This window comes from Canis lupus, chromosome 31, assembly GCF_048164855.1.
Source record: "Canis lupus baileyi chromosome 31, mCanLup2.hap1, whole genome shotgun sequence".
Classification (NCBI taxonomy): domain Eukaryota; kingdom Metazoa; phylum Chordata; class Mammalia; order Carnivora; family Canidae; genus Canis; species Canis lupus.
In genome coordinates this window covers 22,956,956-22,979,363 of record NC_132868.1, presented here as the reverse complement: position 1 = coordinate 22,979,363, position 22,408 = coordinate 22,956,956, and the positions used below count along the sequence as shown (strand labels likewise).

Sequence of the window (22,408 nt, the reverse complement as noted above, 5' to 3'; positions counted from 1 at the left end):
TCTTTGGAGTCAGACAGGCTTGGGTTTCAATCCAGATTCCAAATCTACCAGCTGCCTGAGGTTGAATAGCAATTTAAAACTCCTTAGCTTCCATTTTCTCAAATGTGAAGTGGATCCAATATTTACCTTTTCAGGACAGTATAGGAATTGGAGGAACTAATGGTCTAAAGGCCTAGAAAAATACCTAAATTATAATAGAGTCTTAAAATCAAGCTTAAAGGTTTGAGGAAAAGGAAGCTAGAAATCTAATGATCAGTAGAATCTATGTTAGAGACACTTGAATGGTTGGGAGCAGAGCATGTAGTAACTAGTGATGATAGAGAAAGTCTTATATGCTTTCATACAAGCCTCCTGTAAGTCATTGAGTGTGTTGATTCAGACGTGAATCATCTCTCTGGGGACTTTTTCACATGCAGAGGAGGGAACTTAACTACTTGGCCCCCACATTTCTTTCCAGATCTGCGAGTCTAGGACTCTATGCAGGCCTGGTTTGGAGCCCCCATTCTAAAGCAAAGTGGAGAGCTAAGAGGCTCTTTTCAAAGCAAATCAAATACCAAAAATAATGAGGTGGAATATATTTATTTTTACCACCATCCCAGTACAAATCAAAACTTTCTAGTCCTTGGTTATATATTTATAGAGAATCACATCTTTAAGAGCACCAGGGATAAGAAATCAACAAGAACAAGTTACTAGTTTGTTTTGGTTTTGGTTTTTAATCAACAACCAAGATACACCTAATGGTGAGAACTTCTTGCCTGGTTTCATTAGCCACCTCCAACCAGTGAGGGTGGCACTTTGGAGAGGATGCCCTTTCTAGGCATTTATCGTGCCCAACTCTCCCATTCAAGGTCAAGTTCTCCTCCCACCCCAAGCAACCACAATGTTGTGTGTCATGGCCTCCTCTCCACTCCCTGCAATGACCTAGCTGTAACTTCCTGAACCCCTTCACATAGTAAAAGTGTCCACTGAGAGGATTTCATCTTAGAACAAAGGATTTCATCTTTGTCAATTGTCTACACAACTACAATTCAAAGGTGAATCAAAACTAGATCTTCTTGTATGAAGTTGAGAAACTCATGGAAGGGGTAATAATATAAGTATCAATCCTAAATTAGATAGGTTTAAAATTAAAGTATTTATTGTATCAACTATGTGCACACACCCCTAGTGGAATATAATGGAACCATTAGAAATCATATGTTTAAGACCGTTACATGACAGATAAAAAAAATCACAGAATAATGTTAAGTAAAAAAACAGAGTCCAAAGCTATACATAACCTATGGTTTTATTTTTAAGGACTGAAGTATATAAATAAGCAAGGAAAAGTCCTGAAAATTAACATATGGAAGTGATAAAGTGAGCTTCTCTCTAGGAGGGGGAGGTTGTAAAGGATGTCACAGCATAAGCCTGTAGTCAAATATTAATTGACATGAAAAGATATATTATTATGAAACAGAAATGCAGATTATAAAATATTATATTTTAAAAAATCACCCACACATGTATTAGAAACACATGCACCAAAATGTTATGAATGATTATCTCTGCGTGACTGGCTTGTGGATGACTTCCACATTCTTTTTTATATTTTTTTCCAAATTTTCTAACTTTTTTTGCATTGAACATACATTATACTTAGGATTAAGGCAAAAAAGGTGAAAAATAATGTTTCAAGGATGTGGACCAAGTGAATATAAGTCAGAGTCATGGGGATTTTGGCACAAAAGGAATTGATTGAAATATAAGAATAAACATCCAAGACTTCAGAAAAATGATGGGGAAAGAGGCAATCATACAAGAGATCTTATCAAGGGTAATGGTGACACAAGGAGCTTGGAAGAGCTCCATCCTAGTCAGAGATCATTCTACCTGTGGGCCATGGAAATATACTTGTTTTTAATGTCCCTCTAATAGCTCCACCCTACCCCCTTAAGGCAGCTTTCCCTAGCTATCCAAACTCACTGGAGACAGATGGATCTCTTCAATAAGATGAAGCATTACAGCACCATAAAGTAAGTGCCTTTCCCTTTGGAGGCACTATGGGTTCCTCTTAAGTCAGAAACTGACTGCTTTGTATTCCACCCCTGCATCAACACCCAGTGTTCTCAACAGAAGGATGTATTTATGATATACACCACCTGGGGTATCACGGGAAGTCAAGGGTAGAGTAGCAAAGGGAAAGTGAGGGTAATCAGCTTAGCACTACCAACCGCTGCACGAATGGCCTCCATGACAATGGTGCAAAGAGATTTTGGTGACTTGAAAATGAGGAAATCAGTGATAACACAGGCACAAAACTACTATCTTGATAGATGTTCATTTACAGGGATTGATACAGATGATAATTTGGACCCATTTAACTTTTCTTATTACATTGTAGGCCATACATAAAAGCAAAAGAGGGAAAAGAAATCTTCCCCTAAATCTACCATGCAGAGAAAATGAATTCTGATGTGTATCTTTTAAGACTTCTCCTTATATCTGTAGATAATATCATTTTTTTACCTAAAAAATAAAGTTATGCTGGAAATATGGTTTCAAAAGCTGCCTTTTACACTTAAGATGTTGAGTTATATATTGTACATACACTTAATATATTGAATATATATACTGTGTGCCAAACACTTGGCTTTAACTGCATTGGCTGATTTCAAACTCACCATAGCCCTGTGGTCCAGGTATTAGAGTTACCCTCATCTTACAGATTAGGACACTGAAACTGGAAAAAGTTGAGGAATTTGCTCAGAGTCATATAGTGATAAGAGCTGTAAGTTGATCAAAGTTCTCTCAAACCTCAAGGCCCTGTTTTCCACCACTGTGCTAAACTGCTCAGTGAATAAATAATTTCCTATAGCAGCATATTAGTGGCTGAAAAAGTTCTGTTATGCAATCAACTATATTTATTTAGCTCGTCCCCTATTGATTCTTATTCACGTTGTTGCTTTTTTACTTTGCTTTTTAAAAATGACTATGTATTGAATGAAGATCCTTGTAGGTAAAACTTTTCAAGATCCTTAATCCTCTGTAGAAATTGTAAAAGTGGGAATGTTGGGTCAGAGTTTGTAGATTTCAGGTATTTGGTATATATGCCCAAATTACCCCTCCCAGATTAAGTCTCTGTGGAATATGAAACTCGTTTATATGTGAATTTTTTTTAAAAGGCTAGGAAGAAATCAGCCTAAAATTAAAACAAAAAACCAAGTCATAGATAGAGATTAGTAGCTGCCAGAGGTAGAAGTTGAGGGGTAGGCAAAATGGTGAAAGGAATAAAAAGGTACAGATTTCTACTTATAAAGTAAACAAGAAATGGGTATAATATACAGCATGGTGACTACTATGATACTGTGTTGCATATTTTAAAGGTGCTAAAAGAGTAGATCTTAAAAGTTCTCATCATAAGAAAAAAAATTCTTGTAATGATGCCTGGTGATAGACATTAACTAGACATATTATGGTGATTGCTTCACAACACATGCAAGTATTGAATCATTACATTGTGCACCTGAAACTAATATAATGTTAGATGTCAATTTTACTTCAATAAAAAAATAACGAAAAATATATAGCCAATTTTCCTGTGTGTCAGGAGAGAATTCTGTAATTTTAAGAAATATGTGTTTTGCAATTAATGGTTTAAATGCGTCCAGGATTTGCTTTGACTTGCAATGTTTTTTTAAGTTGTGAGATTCAAAGGTTGGGTGTGTGTGTGTTTGGAAATTTTTATTAGCTTCATATTTCTGGTCTTACTGATCCACAAGAATTCTTCATTTTATTATATGCATGAACAATTAAACAAATGTTCATAATGTCAACAGCTCTTAATGATTATATTAACACTACTGAAAGTTACAGGTGTGTGTAATGATGGTATAAAATTTTCAAAATAGACTTATCAGTTATCCAGTTTTATGTATCTCTGACCTAAAAGCATAGTGAAAAATGCCAGTTGGCTTCCACAGTTCTAGGTCTGATTTACCTAATTCACTAACTCTGCATATAAGAATATCTTGAACTTGGCTACTCTACTTTTTGCTTGTGTGGCATAGATTAATCAGCATAGTGCAACTCTACATGGTACAAAATGTTTAATTTAATTTATTAACCCAAATACATTTTGGGGAACCTTCTCTGTGCCAAGTATGGTGCTGGGGAAGGCAGAGAAATGGAGAGAGTGGGAGAAAAGCTGCAAATACAATTTCTGCCCTTAAGGAGTAAATTGTCTCTAAAAGAATCAGATCTGCAAAAAGATAATTACAAGATGGCTGGATAAAGACCTAGATAGTAATCTGTGCAAAGTGCAAAGGAGTATTCTAGGGGCAGTGCAGAGTCATGCTGAGCTGTCTGAATATATATGGATCTAAGAGCTCTTACACAGAGTAAAACATCAAATAGACGCCAAGGACCCAGTATGACCCCCTGCTAAAGACAAGGGTTACATTTTACTCTAGGAATTGCCTTTTGGTGCCACTAACGATGGGAGAGAACAGCTGCCACTGGGAGAGACAAAGGGTGTGTGTGCAAAGCTTTTTATTCTAAACATGTGTTTTCCAGGGCTGGGTCAATAATATAGGTTTCAATGTATCTCTGTTTACAGAGTAGTCATGTCCCAGTTGGGACCCATGTAGGGCTGAAGACCCAGAAATATACAGTTGGAGCTCCATGTAAACAGGAAGAACTTTACAGCATATGACCTTCAAGTGGAAAGAAAGCAGGAGGCTGCGTTAACGATGTATCATAAGTTCATTCTCAAAAAAATGAAAAGAAGAGGGAAAAGAAACAAAGGAAAATAAAAGAAATTGCATTCTCATACTCCAATATGGAGATGGTTCAATATGAAGTCCTGTGTTGACCATACTTGGAAGACTTTCCAAATATTACAAGTTTTCATTAATGCACATGCTGAGTTCTTGCTCCTCTTCCACCCTGCCCCCAGGGACCCAGACATCCTGCATCTGTGTAACAGCATCAACGGTTCAGGAGGTGCTACTGAGAGGTCTGGATTCCCTGAGCTGTGTGAGCTCTATAAAAGCACATTTCTATCATTTCCTCCCATCTTCAGGCAGAGGAAATCCTCCCTCTTCCCCCTCTACCTTGTGTCCATTTTCTCTACAAATAAGCTCCTTAAAAAAAAAAAAAAGATTTATTTATTCATGAGAGACACAGAGAGAGAGACAGAAGCAGAGGGAGAAGCAGGCCCGATGTGGCACTCGATCCTGGACCCCGGGATCACACCCTGAGCCGAAGGCAGACCCTCAACCACCCAGGTGTCCCAACAAGTAAGCTCCTTGAAAAGAACATCTGTATTCATCAGCTCTACTTCCTAAGAGGAATTCCCATTCTCTCTTGGTCCCACCCAGCCACACTGCTTGCTGTGTGTTCACATCGCTGACCTCATGTCCCTCCATGTCTCAGTAGCATCTGTGCCACCCGACCACCCTCTCATCCTCAGAAAGCTCCCGCACTTGGATCCCAGCGCACGTGGCACTCACCTAGTGTGGGCTCACACTCTGGCTGCTCCCTCTCCATCTTTTTTCTTGGTTCCCATGGAACCACAGAGTAAGAGAGGGTGGTGGGAATAGAAAGAGTGGCCTGGTTCAGAGGCAGATGGTAAAGGGGCACATTGTCTATAGAAAATGTAAATGAAAAATGCTTTTCATTATTACCATGTGCTGGGTATTCTAAACAATTCCAGTGATGGAAATCTCCTCTCTGCTGGCATAGAACTGCCCCTACCATGCCCTTTCCCTTTTCCCCTTTGGTATGTTGTTGACTGGCTTCTCCTCACCTCCTTCACCCGAAACCTTGCAGTATCCAAGTCAGTCCTTAAATCTCTCTCTCTCTCTCTCTCTCTCTCTCTCTCCCTGGTCTATACTCCTTTGATAATCTCATTTAATTTCATTGCTGTAAATATCATGTATATATTGATGACTCCCACTTTTTACCTTCAGCTCAGGTATCATGAGTCTCTGATTTTTTGTTAACTCACTACTCAACATCTCCAACTTAACCTATCCAAAAGTAATCTAGCATTCCTTCAAAACTTGTTCCTGCCATGGTCTTCATCATATCAGATATAAGGCCGCTGCTCTCCACCAGTTGTTCAGCAAAAGCCTTGGAGTCACCCTTGGCTCCTTCATGTCTCATTAGTCCCCATTCAATCCATCTCAACCACAAGATTCAAGCACATGTCCTCATCTCCACACTACGAGCTTATCCAAGCTTCCACATCACTCATCCCGATCATAGCAAGAACTCCTTTATAAATCTCCCTGTTTCTGCCTGCCTTCTCCTCACCTCACCCTCATCTATTCTCAACACGAAGACCAAGGATTCCCTTTGAAATGTAAGTTAGACCATGTATTTCTTCTGTCCAAAATCTATAAATGGCTCCCATTTTACTCAGAGTGAAACTCAAAGTCCTTATTGTGTCTTACAGGGCCTGTATTATTGTTGTCCCCTTCCCTGCCCCACCATCATCTCATATATTATATATTTTCTTGATTGATTTGCTTATTTTCCATCTGTCTCATTAGACATGTAAGCTACTTGAGGGCAGAGATTATTTCTTTGTGTTCATTGCAGAGGTTTTCCGAAACCTCTAGAACCCATATTCAATAAATAGTTTTGAAGGAATGAAACTTGAAGGGATGTTTGTATTGAACAGATATTCAATAAATAGCTTTAAATGAATGACTCCTCTTCACATACCTCATTTTACTTTGTGCCACACCACCTACACATTTCCCATGAAGCACAGGCCTTTGAGATGTGGGCACAATGATGAACCAGTCTCACACACAAGCATGCAGACGAAAATTTAAAAAGTTTGGTTAATTATACAAATACCTTGTGGTGTGTGTGAAAACATTGTTCTGGTGACTGGTGGAGTCCTTTATAAGACCAGAACCTTCCCTTCAGCCCATCAGGAATGCTTTAAACCACAGTGAAGCCTTCACATATTTGTGGAATTCTTCAGCAGTATTTTAATGGAAGAGCTGAGGGCTAGGACATCCAAGAACCTTCTATAACTATTCCTTGGGGGGTGACTGCTTTCCAGACCAAAGGAAAAAGCTTATCAACTAAAAATAATGCTCCATATCCCACAAGAACTTAGGCACATCACTTTTCTAACTTTCAGATAACCCAGAGGAATAAACTTGCTCCAAAAAAAAAAAAAAGAAAGAAAGAAAAAAATTTAACCATGTTTTTCCCCCAAGTATTCTTTACAAGTTGCTCAACATGTTTTTAAAAAATATTATCATCCATCTTTGTAATTCTTCTGTATATTACCACTTTGCCTTCTCCCTAAGCATCTGATAGCGTCCACTGTGTTTAGAAGTGCTCAGTTCTGGTTTTTCCCTCTTAATTTTTTTCAAAAAACTTAAAGCTAAGCTTAGTGGTACTTACACAGTTGTTCTGTCGCTACCAAATTAAGGACTTGGATAGCAATGAACTTGGATTAAATGTCTGGTCAGTAGTTGCAACGTTCCTTGAATCCACCATGTTGCGCCCTGTTCTGAAGTCCTTAGCCTGTCATTCAGCACCCAAGATCTGGTACAGACCCACATTTCTAGCCTCCCTCCCTCTCTGTCCCACTGGCCCTGTATACAGCCACTACAAATGTGCTCCTTCTCTCTCTCTCTCTCTCTCTCTCTCTCAAGTACACTTCAGATAGTAATGGCTTAGGAATTTGCTTAAATTCTTTTACTAAAAACTCTTCCCACCTCTATCTGTCCAAAGCCCAGCTCAAATGCCATTTCTTCCTTACAGCCATCCTGGTGTCAAACTACATAGTTTCCATGAATATCTCTTTACTCATTGGCTTTCTTCTTCTTGTAGCATTTATCATATTTTGTCCTGTGTTTTGGTTATTTGTGCACACATTTTCAATACTAGTAAGCCCCTCTGGGGAAGCGTCATTGCTCTTCATCCCTAAATCCCCTAACTTAGGGTGATGTACACTATAAGTGATCCAGAAGTGATTATTTTATCAGTGAATGAATTACAGAAAACATATTATTGGGCTAGTTTCTAGAATTTCAGCAATTTGTTCTGTATTATTTTAGAATGTGGAGTATTGTGTTACAATCTATGTGCTATCATACATCATAATTTCTTTTCTTATTTTTATGACATTGATCTATTGAGTAAAGAGTATTACCCTGCACTTGTCAATTTTTCTCTTGTAGGCACCCAGAGATTATGCTAGAACTGTGTCAGGTCGCTAAATACTTAAGCTTTCAAGTCACTAAGTTTTGACATCTGGTTTAATATCCTGGGTAGGTATCAGGGCCAATGGCATGTTCTGCTGAAGTCATCATTTCTCTTCCTACTCTGCAAATAATAAGAGGTTAGGGCCAAAGAATTAATTTCACCTCCTCCCTGGTGACATTGATCTGTAGCCTGGCCTATCATTATGTAGAACTAGGTTTCCCTTGAAACACAGAATGATTTGAGCTCATGACAGGTTGGAAGAAACCAAAATTGAAAAACGCAAATACTTGCTAGCCAAAAACAGGTCTCACAGAGATGCGAATGATTGGGGAATACATGCTCTATCTACAAGAAGCACATGCTGCCCAGACCCAGACAATATGTTTTCCATGTGGGTGTTTGGACCCACTAAAACCAGATCTTCTGATCTTCCTGAAAAATGATATATCTGAACTTTTATAAGAAATTCCCTGGATGTTAAATATTTGCAACTGGTTCAGTTTTGTTGACCACTGCACCACAAACAAAACACATCTGAATCCTGTACTCACCTGTGGCCACTAGTCTGCAGCTCCTGGATTAAAGGAACTCTAGAACTCCACCCTGCCACTAGGTTCTACAATTCTGAATTAAAGATCACACAGCATTACAACCAGTTAAACTGAGTGACAGCTCTTTAGAAGGGTCCTAAAAGAAACAAAGACCAAGACTGGCTAAATAAAATGAAGATGCCACCAGTGCTTGCACAGCTCCTAATGCTACACCTAAGAGGTTCCAGAATTTGGCTAAAATAAATATTGCACAAGAACCAAGATAATAAGAAAAGTGTCTTCTCTAGAAGTCACGGATTCTACAGGATATGATATTTCCATCGAATGCTAAGGAAAGGTCAAAGTGCTCTAAAATGTTTAATTGAAAGGAATATTAAAGGACATCTGGGTACAATACCCCCAATGGCACAGCTCCTGCTTCTGCTGAGGAATGCCCAGCACCATTCACTATGCATCATGGGCAGTGAGAGTAGAAATGTTGTTTGGCTGACAACTTTAATGATCACTGGCCTTGTGGCCCTGTGCATATCATGTCATCTTTCTGGGCTTCAGTTTCTCCATTTGAATAAAGTAATTGATTAAGTGACTCCTTCAAGATGCTCACAGCCAGACACTACGAAACTATAGAAGTCTGCCAAAGATGGTGTAGCATGGCAACCCACTGTGTTGTGGTGGGCTCATGGGGAGAAATATTAGCACTGTCATAACAGACTCAAGCAGACACACACACACACACACACACACACACACAGACACGTGCGTACATGCACATAATATTTCCTTCCACAACAGAATGCTGCAACCTTTTGAGCATGAAGGAAAAATGATAGCTAAAATTAGCATCTTAAAAAAATAAACTACATAATCACTGAAGATGAGATTTTCTTAAAAACTATAGAACAATGAGATATAATGATAGCTGTCATAAGAGAGGAAATTGCAGGAGTCAATTTGAAAGGATTTGGGGGTATTTCCACCCCCCTCTTCCTCCGCTATCTACCCCCCCTTGAGATTTGCTTTTCCACATACCACAGGAAGACTGAAAAGCTAAATATTTCCCCAGGGCTTTTATGAACTGTTCCTGCTGACATTAGGAGAGTGTCATCCAGCCCCAGATGCAAGCCTTCTCATACAGAGAGCTAGAGCATGTTTCAGGCTCCACGGAGCCATTTTCCCACATTTGCATATCACTTTTTGGTTTGCAAGGCATTTATATATTTTATATATATGTGTGTGTGTGTGTGTGTGTGTGATATATATATATATATATATATATATATATATATATATAAATGCCTTCTCATTTTTTCTCTAGAAATACTCCAATTTGATGAAGCCTATATATCATTATAAAATCCATCTCAGATGAGCTCAAAAACATCCCTCCCAACCTGCCTGTAAGGAAATAACACCTTTTGTTTGTCATTTGACAGTTCGGGAAACCCTTTCACTTTTTTTTTTTTTTTTTTTTGCTTTTTGAGATAAGATATGACTTGCTGGGTGGTACAGAAGAGGAAGAGAAGGAGGAATCAAATTTAATCTTGGCCTTAGCCTGCTGATCATACTGGAACAAATCACTTCAATTCACCAAGCCTCTGTTCACTAAGCCACTGAATAGAGAAAATTATACCTTATCCTATGGTTTTTATAAGGCAGTTGAGATCAAAATCAATATATAGATAAGTATGTCAAGCGATTTTATAGCCTGAAAAATGCTGGTCTACAAACCTCATCAACTCTGGGCAGTAAGGACTAATGGAAGACTTTTCTGTGGTCGTGGCAAACTACGAGCCTAGATGAAACTGTGAGTCAATGGTGGAAGTGGCCAGAAACCCAAGCTAGGGGCCAAGAGCAATCAAGACATAGAAATCCCATCTCTTTGCAGAACCAGTAAGAAACCACCTGGGCTTACCTGACTAGGTTGTGGCTGATCCTCAAGACTCTTCTTTCCCTTCTTGGATGAAGGGGCAAGACCACAGATAGTGGCCAGTGAAAGTGTGGTTGGCTCAGATGAAGCCTAACACGAGGGCACCCTGGTGTTGTCACCCCCTCAGTCTGAACCCTGCCTCAGCGAGAAGGCTGAGTTATGTGCTCAGACTCAAAGGGTCAAATGAAAGGATTGAGGGTGTTTACAGGGAGGAACTCAACCTGTCAGGGACAGGTTTGTGGGTGAGGCCTTTCTCGCTCTAGTGACACACCTCTCTCTCGTCCTCTTCTTCAAGATGTCCTCGATTTTCCTGCCAACTTCCTCTTTGATCGAAATCTTCTGGTGAGGTGAGCAGGAGCAGCCTCCTGTCCATTCCCCCACATCATCTGTATGTTCCCAATTAGCTGTAAGGAAGCCTAAGCCTGAAGTCTTTGTTCCTATTATTAGTATTCTTTTATGATGACTTAATTTATTGGATATTTGTGATTTTCAGCATCATCGCAACTTTTGCATTGGACATATAGAGGACATGCAGAGCGGTAGATCTCCATGAGACCAAACCCAGGCACATGTGCATACAGAATCTCTTGTCAGTATTCCTTTTAGAGTGTTTAACACACAACATGGTTTTCCATTTACGTGCATGCCCCTCTCATTAGACTGTGAGCCTCTTGAGGGTAATGACCATATCTTATCCTCCCATATATTCCCCCACAATGTCCAGCATATAGCAGGGACTAAATAAATACATTTAGAATGAATGATAAACAAAGAATATCTGTTTCATGAATCCTCATTTTCCATTGCATGGCTTTGCCACCTATGGGAGCAAACCAACACCAACTGACCTGGTATTCTTGGTCATCTGTAAATTGGGGATATCATTCCACCTTCAGGGATGTTGAATTTGAAAGGAGAAGCATAGGACAATGAACCTAGGGTAAGAGTTGACACAGTAACAACTGCTAGAAAATCAAATCAAATCATGATCAATTGATCTTAAAACCCAAATAAGTCTTTTCTACATAGACAGAATAAAGTACGAGCAGTGAACAGACATCACATGTTCACTTGTCTTTTTCCGTGCCTCCACCATGTCTAGGACATAATCCACTTATGGCTTCATTCAATGAGTAGTTAACTGAACAACCACCTTGACCATTCTCATTTCTCAGTGTAGACAAGGAGAGAAAAATGGACTAGATGCAGTCTCTGGCATGAAAATTCAGGAAAATAAAATATGTAGAAAGTGAAGAGCACCCAAACATCATGGATAGGATCAGAACAACTGCTGTGGGAATCCCGAGGAGGGAGCAGTCCTGGAAGACTTCACAGAGGAGGAGACAGCCTTAGCTCTGGGCTGATAAGGAGAGCTGGCATTCGACAAGTGCAGACAGTAGAATTAACTGTGAGATGGAATAAACTACAGTCCCCTGATCTAACTGCTTTATTCCCTCCTTACTATTGACCCCAGGATGAAAAAGAGAGTTTCCCATAAGTAGCATCTAGGTCACTCCACTTCTACACTGTAAAACTACAGGGCAATGAGAAGTAATTGTGAAACAAATACTGTTTCCACTCAGTGACAGGTGTCTTTATAATCAGATGGGGGAAGGGGAAGTGGCTAAAAGATGCAGGATCCCAGCCTGGGACTAACCGGTACATTGCTGTTTGAAGCATGTTATTTTAAAGGGCAAGGGATTCTGAAAACACATCTATGTCCACAGGGTAGGTAATTATCATTAGGCTTCCAGTGGCCATGGGATGCTTCTCCCAGCTCTTGCAGCAACGGGGGCAGTGACAGTGCAACCCAAGAGGGGCATGGCAGCTGGAAGAATGCCACACAGAAAACCTGGGCTCTGGGCCCTCGTTGTTACTCACTGGAATCAACTGGCAAGTAGCTTCTTCCTTCCCCAGGCCTCAGTTGCCTCTTCTATGCAATGGGATTTATAACACAGACCCCACCTGCCTTCCCAGGCTGTCCAGGGGGCTCATGAGATTCTGGAGGTGAGATGAGCTTTGTGAATGTGAAGTCCTGGCATGAATGTGTAGAACTGTCATGACGGGACACAGGATGACAAATGTGATTCACCTCTCGCCTGTCTTCAGTTATAGCGAAGGCTGTGTACAGGTGTCCTGGTGGATGACACGTTCCACACCCATGGAACAGAGAACCGCAGAACCATTTTACCAGATGTGCACTTAGAGATCATTTCTCTTGGTGTCTCGTCCCTTCCCTCTCTTCTGTGACAGCCTTTACCATTTATTCTGCTTCCTCTTCTGCTTTAGTCCTGCTGTCACTGACAGAAAATGTGAGCTGTTGCTTATTTGGGTTAGGAAACACTGATTTAATAGATCTGCCCTCCTGCCATTTTGCAGATGGGGCCAGGGTGATACTGGTGATCACCTGGCTGCTCTCTCCCTCACCTCGGCAGGGCTGCTGTCTTCATTTTTTTTTTAATTTTTTTTTTTTTAAGATTTTACTTAGTTACTCATGAGAGACATGGAGAGAGAGGCAGAGCCACAGGCAGAGGGAGAAGCAGGCTCCTCGCAGGGCAGGGCTGCTCTCTTACAGTCAGGCCTGGAGCAGCAGGTGGGTGGGAGAAAGCACAGGTGGCCCCAGATCCTCAACAAGCCTGAACCAGAACCGCCACCAGCTCAGACTCCTCACTTCCCACAGAGAAGGCTTGATGCATAGACCTACACCCCTGAGAGTAAAAGGGTTTGGTCTTTAAGAATCCCACAACCCTGCTCCCCAGCCCTGCCTCCTCCCCAGGAGTCCTTTGGTAAAGAGGGGCATGGGGATGATGAACAGACCCTACCAGGAGTTGTGGAAGCAGGCAGGAACCTTCAGGCAGGTTAACCACTGAGAAATTTAGGCAGCATGAATCTCTCCTTCTCCTGAGTCCCTCGGCACACAGCGGGCCTCATGAGCATAACACTCCGCTGTGGTTAGTCTTGTCCGCTGATCCATACGTGTCTGCCCTCTTTAAAGGTAAGGGCTGGTCTTAAACATTCTTGTTAGGATCCAGCCCAGGACAATGACAAGAGAGATGTTTGGTGTTGGATGGAGGGATGGATGGATAGACAGACGGATAGACAGATGGACGGGTGGACAAATGCATGGGTGAAGGAACTTCTCTGCTCCCCTGTGTGGCCCTACAAGGCCTGGCCACCAGAGAAATGACAAACAGGAGGAGAAGCACGACGCTCCCCTGTGATTTTGACAGGGGACTAAATTCAGCCCAAAGCATCTTTCTTCCTCTCTCTATTTACTCTGGACAATCTGTCCCTTATCAGATGAGCTCAAGGCTGGTTGGAAATATGCGTATTCTATTTGACAATATCTTCTTCCTCCAGTTTTGTTTTGCTGCACAGACATTTGTCTGTTTTGCTGTGTGTTGTGTATCAGATAGGACTCAGACAAACTGCTTTGGCTTTCTAAGCTGTTTTGTTTTCTCCATTCAGCTATCATTGATCTCATTTCCCTTCCTGCATCTCACTCTTATTCTCAAATCCCAATTTTACCCACAGCAACAGAGAACAATTTCATGGATACCCAGGTCCATCGAGGGCTTGGAAAGGGCACTGAAGTTACGAGTCCCGAGACCCGGTCCCCGGGCACCCAACAAGCAGCATGACCTTCCGTGGATCACCTTTCCTAGCTGTGCCTGCTTCTCCTTCACAAGATAAAGTCTCCTTGTGATGCCACAGGACCTACATGGTATATCTTGAATCTCTCTGGCTGTCAAGTTGAACTAATTAATCCTTGTGCCATTATTTACATTGGGTGCAGCTGGGGAGGATTGCTCATCATTTTGAACTTTGGTTCAAGGCAATGGTCTGGTGTCTACTCGCCTAGGACTTCACTTTCCCCCCCAGGTCCCCACTCCCTGATCCATCCCCATCCAGGGTGGCTTCCTGAGCAAACAACCGACACAGGGGCCCGGAGCCCTGTAGATAAAAGGCCCCATGTTCGGTTGTGTTCTGTTGTCACCAGGTTGAAATCCTTAGTTTTTGAACAAGGGGCCTACATTTTCATTTTGCACTGAGGCTTGCAAACTGTGTGTCCGGTCTTGCAAACGCAATCCCCCAAAGCAATAGAGAAAGAAAAGCACCAGGAAGAAGAGAACGATGGAGCAAAGCTTTGTCAGCAACCAATGGTGGAGTGAAGGACTCCTCATGCGACAGAGCCTTACCATGGAATGCCCTTCACTATGAATATTTAACCAAGGAAAAGATGAGACTGGAGAACACGAAACTTGCCACAGGCCACACCCCTATCAACCTTCCCCATCTTGGGTGGATTGGGGGCCTGACTCACACCCAAGGTGTGGCTCGCCATTCCTGCTAAGCACACAGGGCTCCTCCCTACTCAAGGAGCTCAAGGGGAAGAGTGGGTTGCGCTGGAGTGAATGTGGAAACCATTCAGTCACCACCTGACATCACAGAGCTGGACAGGGTTTCAGAGCAGAACTCAGGCAGCCATCACAGGCCACCCTTTATCATAAATAGTCCACTCTAGGTGACCCATGTTCACACTGGGAGTCAGTTTCCCCTGCTGCTCTCAGCATGGATTCTCTTTTGGACTACTTCCCTTTCCTATTGGTTTGGGATACACAGGGGCAGAAGCTACTCCTCTGCCACACAGGTAACCAGTGTGGTGACCAGCAGGTTCCAATGCCCAGGACAGCTCAAATTAAATTGAAGATGAATCTGCTATTTTAAAACTGCCGGACAGTGAAATTATTACCACTGGCTCTTCTCTCCTATCCAGTGCTTCCAATGGCCAGAGTCAGTTCACATGTCTCAGTAGAGAAGAGATCAAATCAAAGGAGGCAGGCAAAACTTGAAATTCAAGCATGTAAATAAAGAGCCTATTATAAACAACATGCAAGATAAGCTTTTGAAACACAAAGACTCCAAGGGTGCCTGGGTGGCTCAGTCAGGTAAGCGTCTGCCTGCCTTGGGCTCAGGTCATGATCCCAGGGTCCTGGGATTGAGCCCCGAGACTGGCTTCCAGCTCATCTCAGAGAGGAGTCTTCCTTTCCATCTGCACCTCTCCATGTTGTTCCTGCTCTCTGTCTCTCTCATAAATAAATAAGTAAATAATAAATAAATAAATAAATAATAAATAAATAAATAAATAAATAAAACATTAAAAAGAAGAAGAAACACAGAGACTCCGAGGGAAGCATGATGTGCTTCTTGCACTCTAAGCACTAGTTAGGACGAGAGGACTGACACACCTGTCTAGGTGTGGAGAGTCACTTCTGAGTGCTAGTTCACTAACACTCTGGGTGGACTTGGGCACATATACACTTGGGAGAGTTTCCCTCTCTGGACTCGGGCTTCCTGGTCAACAACCTCAGGTAAATTGGACATGCTCAGAGTGAGGGCCCTTCCAGGGCTGGCATTCTGTTCTTCTAAGAACCAAACCACTATCGTCTTCATTTCAGTGTCATGACTTAGGAACTGATTTTCAGATTAAGAGCATACTCTAGAACCTAGGTTGGCATGACAAAATAATGAAAGCAACAAAATAATGCAGTTCAAAAAAGCTGAGCGCTGACCACAGGAGGTGACCAAGAGAGGAAGCTGCTAGAGAACTCTTCTGATGCCAGGGTTAGGACTCAGGATGTGATAGAGACACATCAGGGTGCAGGGCCCTAGGTATCCAAGGAGGGGGTCTGGAGCCATGGGGCCCTCACTTCCCAGTGATGTGAGTGAGACTGAGCCCTGCCCCCAAGCAGTGACTGCAACAGTCACCCTGCTCTGATGAGATATGCGAAGAATGGGGGAATGGTGGGCTGGAGACCCAGGTCATATTACTGAGAGTCTTGAATTCTAGGCCAGGAAGTTTATACTTTATTTTCATCATTATGTGTTGGGGACTCTGTTGAGTGATTCTGTCTTGACATTTGATGAGTTCTGGGAGCTGTGACCAGAATGCAAGCAGACAGCCTCAGATGTTGCCCAGATCACATGGGGAAGGGGAAGGAATGTTTCTTTTGCCTTAGTCCCTGCCCTGGCCACACTCCTACAATGTGAGAAATTTCGCACACGGGAAATACTGTGTGACCATCTGAACCAAAGCTGGCCCTGCAGTTTGGGCTTCATGACTCCAGTCTCAGCCTGGACCTTTATGCCATAGCATCCTTCAGTGCAAGGCCCAGGAAAGACAACCCCAAAGACAGCATTTGATGTGCAGGCAGTTCTGGAATCACCTTCTTGAGAATCTCTTATAAAAATGCATATTCTCAGGCCTCATTCTTGAATTTACTAGTTTAGAATCCCTAGAGGTGAGTCCAGGAATCCCTGTGCAATGAAGTCCTGCTGGGTGGCTGGTATGTGCATAAAAATTCAAGAAATAGAGCACTGCACTTTCTCAATCTACTGACAGAGAACTCCAACATGGAGCAGGCTGCACAAAAACCCAGGGACAGGAACTTGTGGGAAGGACCAGTCTCTGCCTCACAGAAGCAACAGCGAAACCTGTGTGGCCAGAACACGGGGTGGTAGGGCAAGTGGAGTGTGTGATAAAGTCAGAAGACGAGTGATTGTACCTAAGTGACCCATAAAACTTTCATCTCTGCATTGCTCCTGATTTTAGGATATGAGTTCCTTGGTGAACACTGAGATTCAATAGTCTTCATCCTAAATTCTGGGATGGATACCTGGGCTCTCACTGACTTATTAGACCTAAAAGACCTAACAACAATATGCAAAGGGGAGAAAAAGATGCAAAGGGACGGGGGTCACAACCAGTTGCACTATGCAAAGGCCCACAGAAAAGAGGGAGGAAGGGTTTTATGAAGCGAAGGAGTTCCACGAAGGGCATCCAGGCTTCCAGGAAGACTCTCTGCCACGTGAAGGGTGTGGGGCCAGTGAGGACAAGCTCCCACTCCCTAGAGTTTTCTTCAAGCACGTTTGGGACCCCAGGTGACGTGGAACTGCAGAGGGAACAACATGCCATATCCGTTTTCAGAGGGTGTCAACACCCTCCTTCCCACACCTGCTGTTCCCAAATATCACAACCTGATTTTTTTCTCCAACCTCCTGTCTTGATAATGATTAAATATTCATGGATTGCTGTGATGCCAGCATACTTTGTGAAATTTCAGATACCTTTTTTTAAACAGAAGCTTTTTTTTTCAGAGTATCCCACTTTTGAAGAGAGGTAAAAGGAATGACAAATGCCAGTGACTCAAAAAAGTAGAAACTGAACAAAAAGCTAGTAATCTCCAAAGTTTTCACAATTGCATTTCCAGCCTGAAGTATCCTACTTTAAGAAGAAGAAAGCACAGAATTTCAAAAACAGACATCAAAGAACAATTGTTCGTATTACAAAGGAATTTTTCACTGTAGCACAGGGTCCATTTAAATAGCAAAGTCCCTGGTTCTGTGTAAAATGCAAGCCAAATGTACATATGTATGTATTATTTATTATGTGAAAAGTTCACCTTATTTGAAAAAAAAAGTGTATTTTTAGAATCACAGACTATTAGCTAAAAGTTAACAGTCTCCTCTTACCAAGTAGTTTCAGAATGAGTTTCAGGGAGCCCTGTAAGTCCCACTGAGGTGGCTTGGGGGCTCTCTGGGGCCTGATCCCCAGAGTAGAGCTAGCAGGCACCCATCCCAATTCAACCAGAGCAACTCCCCTGCTACCCGAGTATCCATTAGAGGTCCCTGTAACTTACAATTTTTTAAGAAGTTGTATACATACACATAGAAACCTAATTCCTCAAGTTGACATTTTGGGAAACCAAGGCTCAACGAGGAATGACTGTCCTGAAGTCTTATATTAGGTTTTAGTATCAGAGCCCTTATTTCCCCTTTCACTATACTTTGTTACCCACAGAAATCTTCTGAATGTATTAGAGTAGCTTGCTGATCTCTCTAGAAATTAAGCCTGATACTAGTAATTCGTTAAAGTAACCAGAATAATCGGTTATGAAGTCATTATGAACTTAAGGTAAGATGCAAACTTCTTGCTTCCTGAGCGAGTCTAACATTCTTAAAGGTCTCCAGATTAGCTGAATAATGTCAGTGTTGATCACAGCTCTGTCTTGGATCATAACACAGATAACTTGGGCTAGCACATTCCCAAATTTTACTTAAAATACCAACTGAAGCAAGGTGTCATCAAGTTGAACCAATGCCTCAGTGAGATTAGTCATTCAGAGGAAAAAACTAAGAATCCTATGTTGAATCAGCTTGTGTCCTATATTTATCTATTTCTAGTTTTTTTAACAAGTACCTATGTGGTACTTAACTATGTGCCAGAAAATGCTGTAAGGTCCTTACAGATATTAATCACATGTCTCCCACAGCAGCCATGTAGGGAGGGTCGTAGGCATCATCGCCATCTCACAGGTAGGGAGATTGGGCACGAAAGACTAACTTGACCACTGTCACACTGCTGTTCAGTGTGGCAAGTACTAAAGATGCTTTCCTGGGTCACATTTGACATAAAGGATACCATATCACCATCAGAATTATTTTACCAAACCCCCCTGAAGTTACTCCAAGACCTCCAAAAAGCAGAACCAGTACAATCTATACCATTGGTTTCTTTTATTTTTTTTAAAGATGTATTTGTTTATTTTACAGAGAGAGAGAATAAGTGAGTGGGACAAGGAGCAGAGAGAGAGAATCTTCAAGCAGACACCCCCCTGAGTGCAGTGCTAGACATGGGGCTGAATCTCACGACCATGAGATCATGACCTGAGCCAAAACCAAGAGCCCAGAGCCCAATGCTCAACTGACTGAGCCACCCACACATCCCTGTACCATTAGTTTCCCTGTTAACAATCAGCTGATGATATTATTTCACGTTAGTGCCTTGTACTCTGTCAACACTGTGTTATATGTATGACAATTTTAGAAGGGAGAGATTGTCATTGGACACATTTTGCAGATGAGGGAAGAGACTCAGAGAAGTTAAGGAATATGCTGAAAATCATACTCTTAAAGTATGGAGCTGGAGTTCAGCACCAGATTCATCCGACTGTATTGTGTTTATTTTAGTAGAGGTCTTTAATGGTTTCTCCAGGTTTGTCTGTTTTATCCGTAGTGTTTTTATAATTTTTGCAACAAGATGCTAAAATCTAATAATTGAGAAATTTCGATGAAAAATCGAGAACTGATTATGTCACGAACCCCTGAAACATATCAGAAACTTCCGAGAGTTTGCAGTGCCCTAGTCAGCAATCACTAAGTTACGGTGCAATTGCTGTGACCTGTGAAAATATTTTCTACTGCAAATTATCACCGCATAGCATAATCACTGAGGTTACAACTGGTAATTTTTTATTAACATTGAATTAAAAACAAAATGTAAACTCGTATATCGTAATGCCTTCAAGGTTCATCCGTGTTGTAGCTTGTATTACACTTCATTTCTTTTTATGCCTAAATAATATTCCATTGTATGGCTGCACCACATTTTGTTTATCTGTTCAGGCATTTGTGTTTGCCAAGAGCCAGGAGGAACAGGGAGTGGAGAGTGACAGCTTAATAGTTAGGGTTTCCTTTTAGGGGTGATGAAAAGTTCTGGAACTAAATAGTGGTGATGATTGCACAACATATGGATGTACTTAATAGTTAGAATGGTAATTTTATGTTACGGTGTTTTACCACAATAAAGAAAAAACTACTTTAATAGTTCACAGACCTTCCAAGAAGCCTTACTTCAAAGAAACAGTAAACTCATTTGGAGTCTTTGTTTGATAGCCTTGTGTGTACTCTGATCTCCTCTAAAATAGAAACATCACTGATACCAGCTTCGAGATCCTATCATGATATTTAAAGTCATCTCTCCAAGTTTCCCGACTTGTATGTTATGTTCATAGCAGCCTGGATTAATCTGTTTTCAAATGATTTCGGAGGCTTTCCCACCTCTGTGTCCTTACTTTCCTTTTGACTCAGAACCTGGAACACTGCCACCTTTTCTCTCCCATATCAGCCATCAAAGACCAAGATAAATGGCATTATCCGGCTGTTGTTGGAACCAGATGCAAACAGCACTTCTGATACAACTTATTGTATCTTCCTTGTCATATTACTTACCCTCTTGCTCAAAAAAGCTCTCAATGTTTCCTCATTGCAAATCAAACTGAGTACAAAATTATTATCCTGTCATTAAAAACTCTGAACAGTAATGCCTCACCCTTATTCCCCATTATTTCCCTTCACATATCACATACTCCAGCCAAACTAAACTGTCACCATTCCCCAAATGTGTCTCACGCACTTCTACACCCATGTCTTTTCTCAGGATGTTCCCTTTGCCCAGGGGCCCTCCCCATCCCCTCCGCCTACAGAGTCTTCACAGCTCCCATGACTACTCCAAACTAACCTCTTCCATGGAGCTTCCACTGATCTTGCCATCCTTCCACCTTCAGATGCCACTTGTCTTGACTTCTTGCCTTGACTTTGACCATCTTCCACAGCATGTACCCCACCTTCCTCAAGTCATGATTCTAGACTGTATCATTTCCCTGATTGACCTGTGAGCTCCTTAAGCAACAACTGTCTTATTAATTGCTGTAAGTCTATCATCCCTGTGTTATAGCAGGGACTCAGCTAAAATTTATCTCATGGGATGGGAATGGTATAAAATAGAATGAATAAAGGCAGAAAAATAAATAAATAAAGACCCAGGTACAATCATTACATTTAAACCACCAGGCTTTTGAGCCTAGGCAATGAGATATTTTACACAGTCTTGGCACCTGACAAAAAGTAATTGGTGAGAGGAGGCAGGTAGATGTGGATAAGAAGAACAAAAAACAGGATTTACTATTTTTAAGCTAGAGGGCAAGCACTCTGTTAGCTACTTAATATATTTGTATCATCTGGTTCTCATGATATCCTTTGGGTTTTTTTTTAAGATTTTATTTTATTTATTCATGAGAGACACACAGAGAGAGAGAGAGAGAGAGACAGAGACAGAGAGAGAGAGAGAGAAAGAGAGGAACAGACACAGGGTAGAGGGAGAAGCAGGCTCCATGCAGAGAGCCTGACGTGGGACTCGATCCCGGGTCTCCAGGATCACGCCCTGGGCTGAAGGCAGTCCTAAACCACTGAGCCACTGGGCCGCCCTATCCTTTTGATAGCTGGAGAAACTGAGGAGAAAGAAGAGTGAATAACTTGGGGTACCTGGATGGCTCAGTTGATTAAGCATCGGACTCTTGATTGAGGCTCAGGTTATGATTTCAGGGCCATGGGATCGAGTCCTGCATTGGAGTCTGCTTGTCTTTCTCTGTCCACCTCTCTCTCTCTCTCTCATAAATTAAATAAATAAATAAATAAGTAAATAAATAAATAAATAAATACTTGCCAAAGTTTCCATGGGTGATCTGAATCTACAGCCCAGTCTGTTTCCCCACAGCATACTACTTCTCTTAACAAAAGAAAAGTAAGAGAGGTCATGCCTATCCTTTCTAACCCTAGCCCCCTGGAAGATCTTATGCCAGAGTACTTCAGTTTATATGCAATAAAAAGCAATAACAATAAAATCCAATACCTTCTAAATGTCTACCATATACAAATTAATAGGTACTTTTGACACATTCTCCCAAATTCTCAAATCATCTCATGAAGGGCACATTATAAATCTCACTACAGGGAAGGAAGTGAAGTTCAGTGCTATGTCCAAAGTCATGCCACATTGCCAAGCCAAAAATTCCAACTGAGATCCTTATAA

The 22,408-nt window shown here is 41.6% G+C and overlaps 1 protein-coding gene across 3 annotated transcripts in view; it reads right to left on the bottom strand.

Annotated features, from left to right (window-relative positions):
• Window positions 1–10,870, bottom strand: part of TPRG1 (tumor protein p63 regulated 1) — a 136,587-nt gene extending 125,717 nt beyond the window's left edge. For all 3 annotated transcript variants that reach the window (XM_072807819.1, XM_072807820.1, XM_072807821.1), the window contains exon 1: window positions 10,684–10,870. The gene's annotated coding sequence lies outside the window, so the exon portion shown is untranslated. The remainder of the gene's footprint in view (window positions 1–10,683) is intronic.
• Between the last annotated feature and the right edge of the window lie 11,538 nt (window positions 10,871–22,408).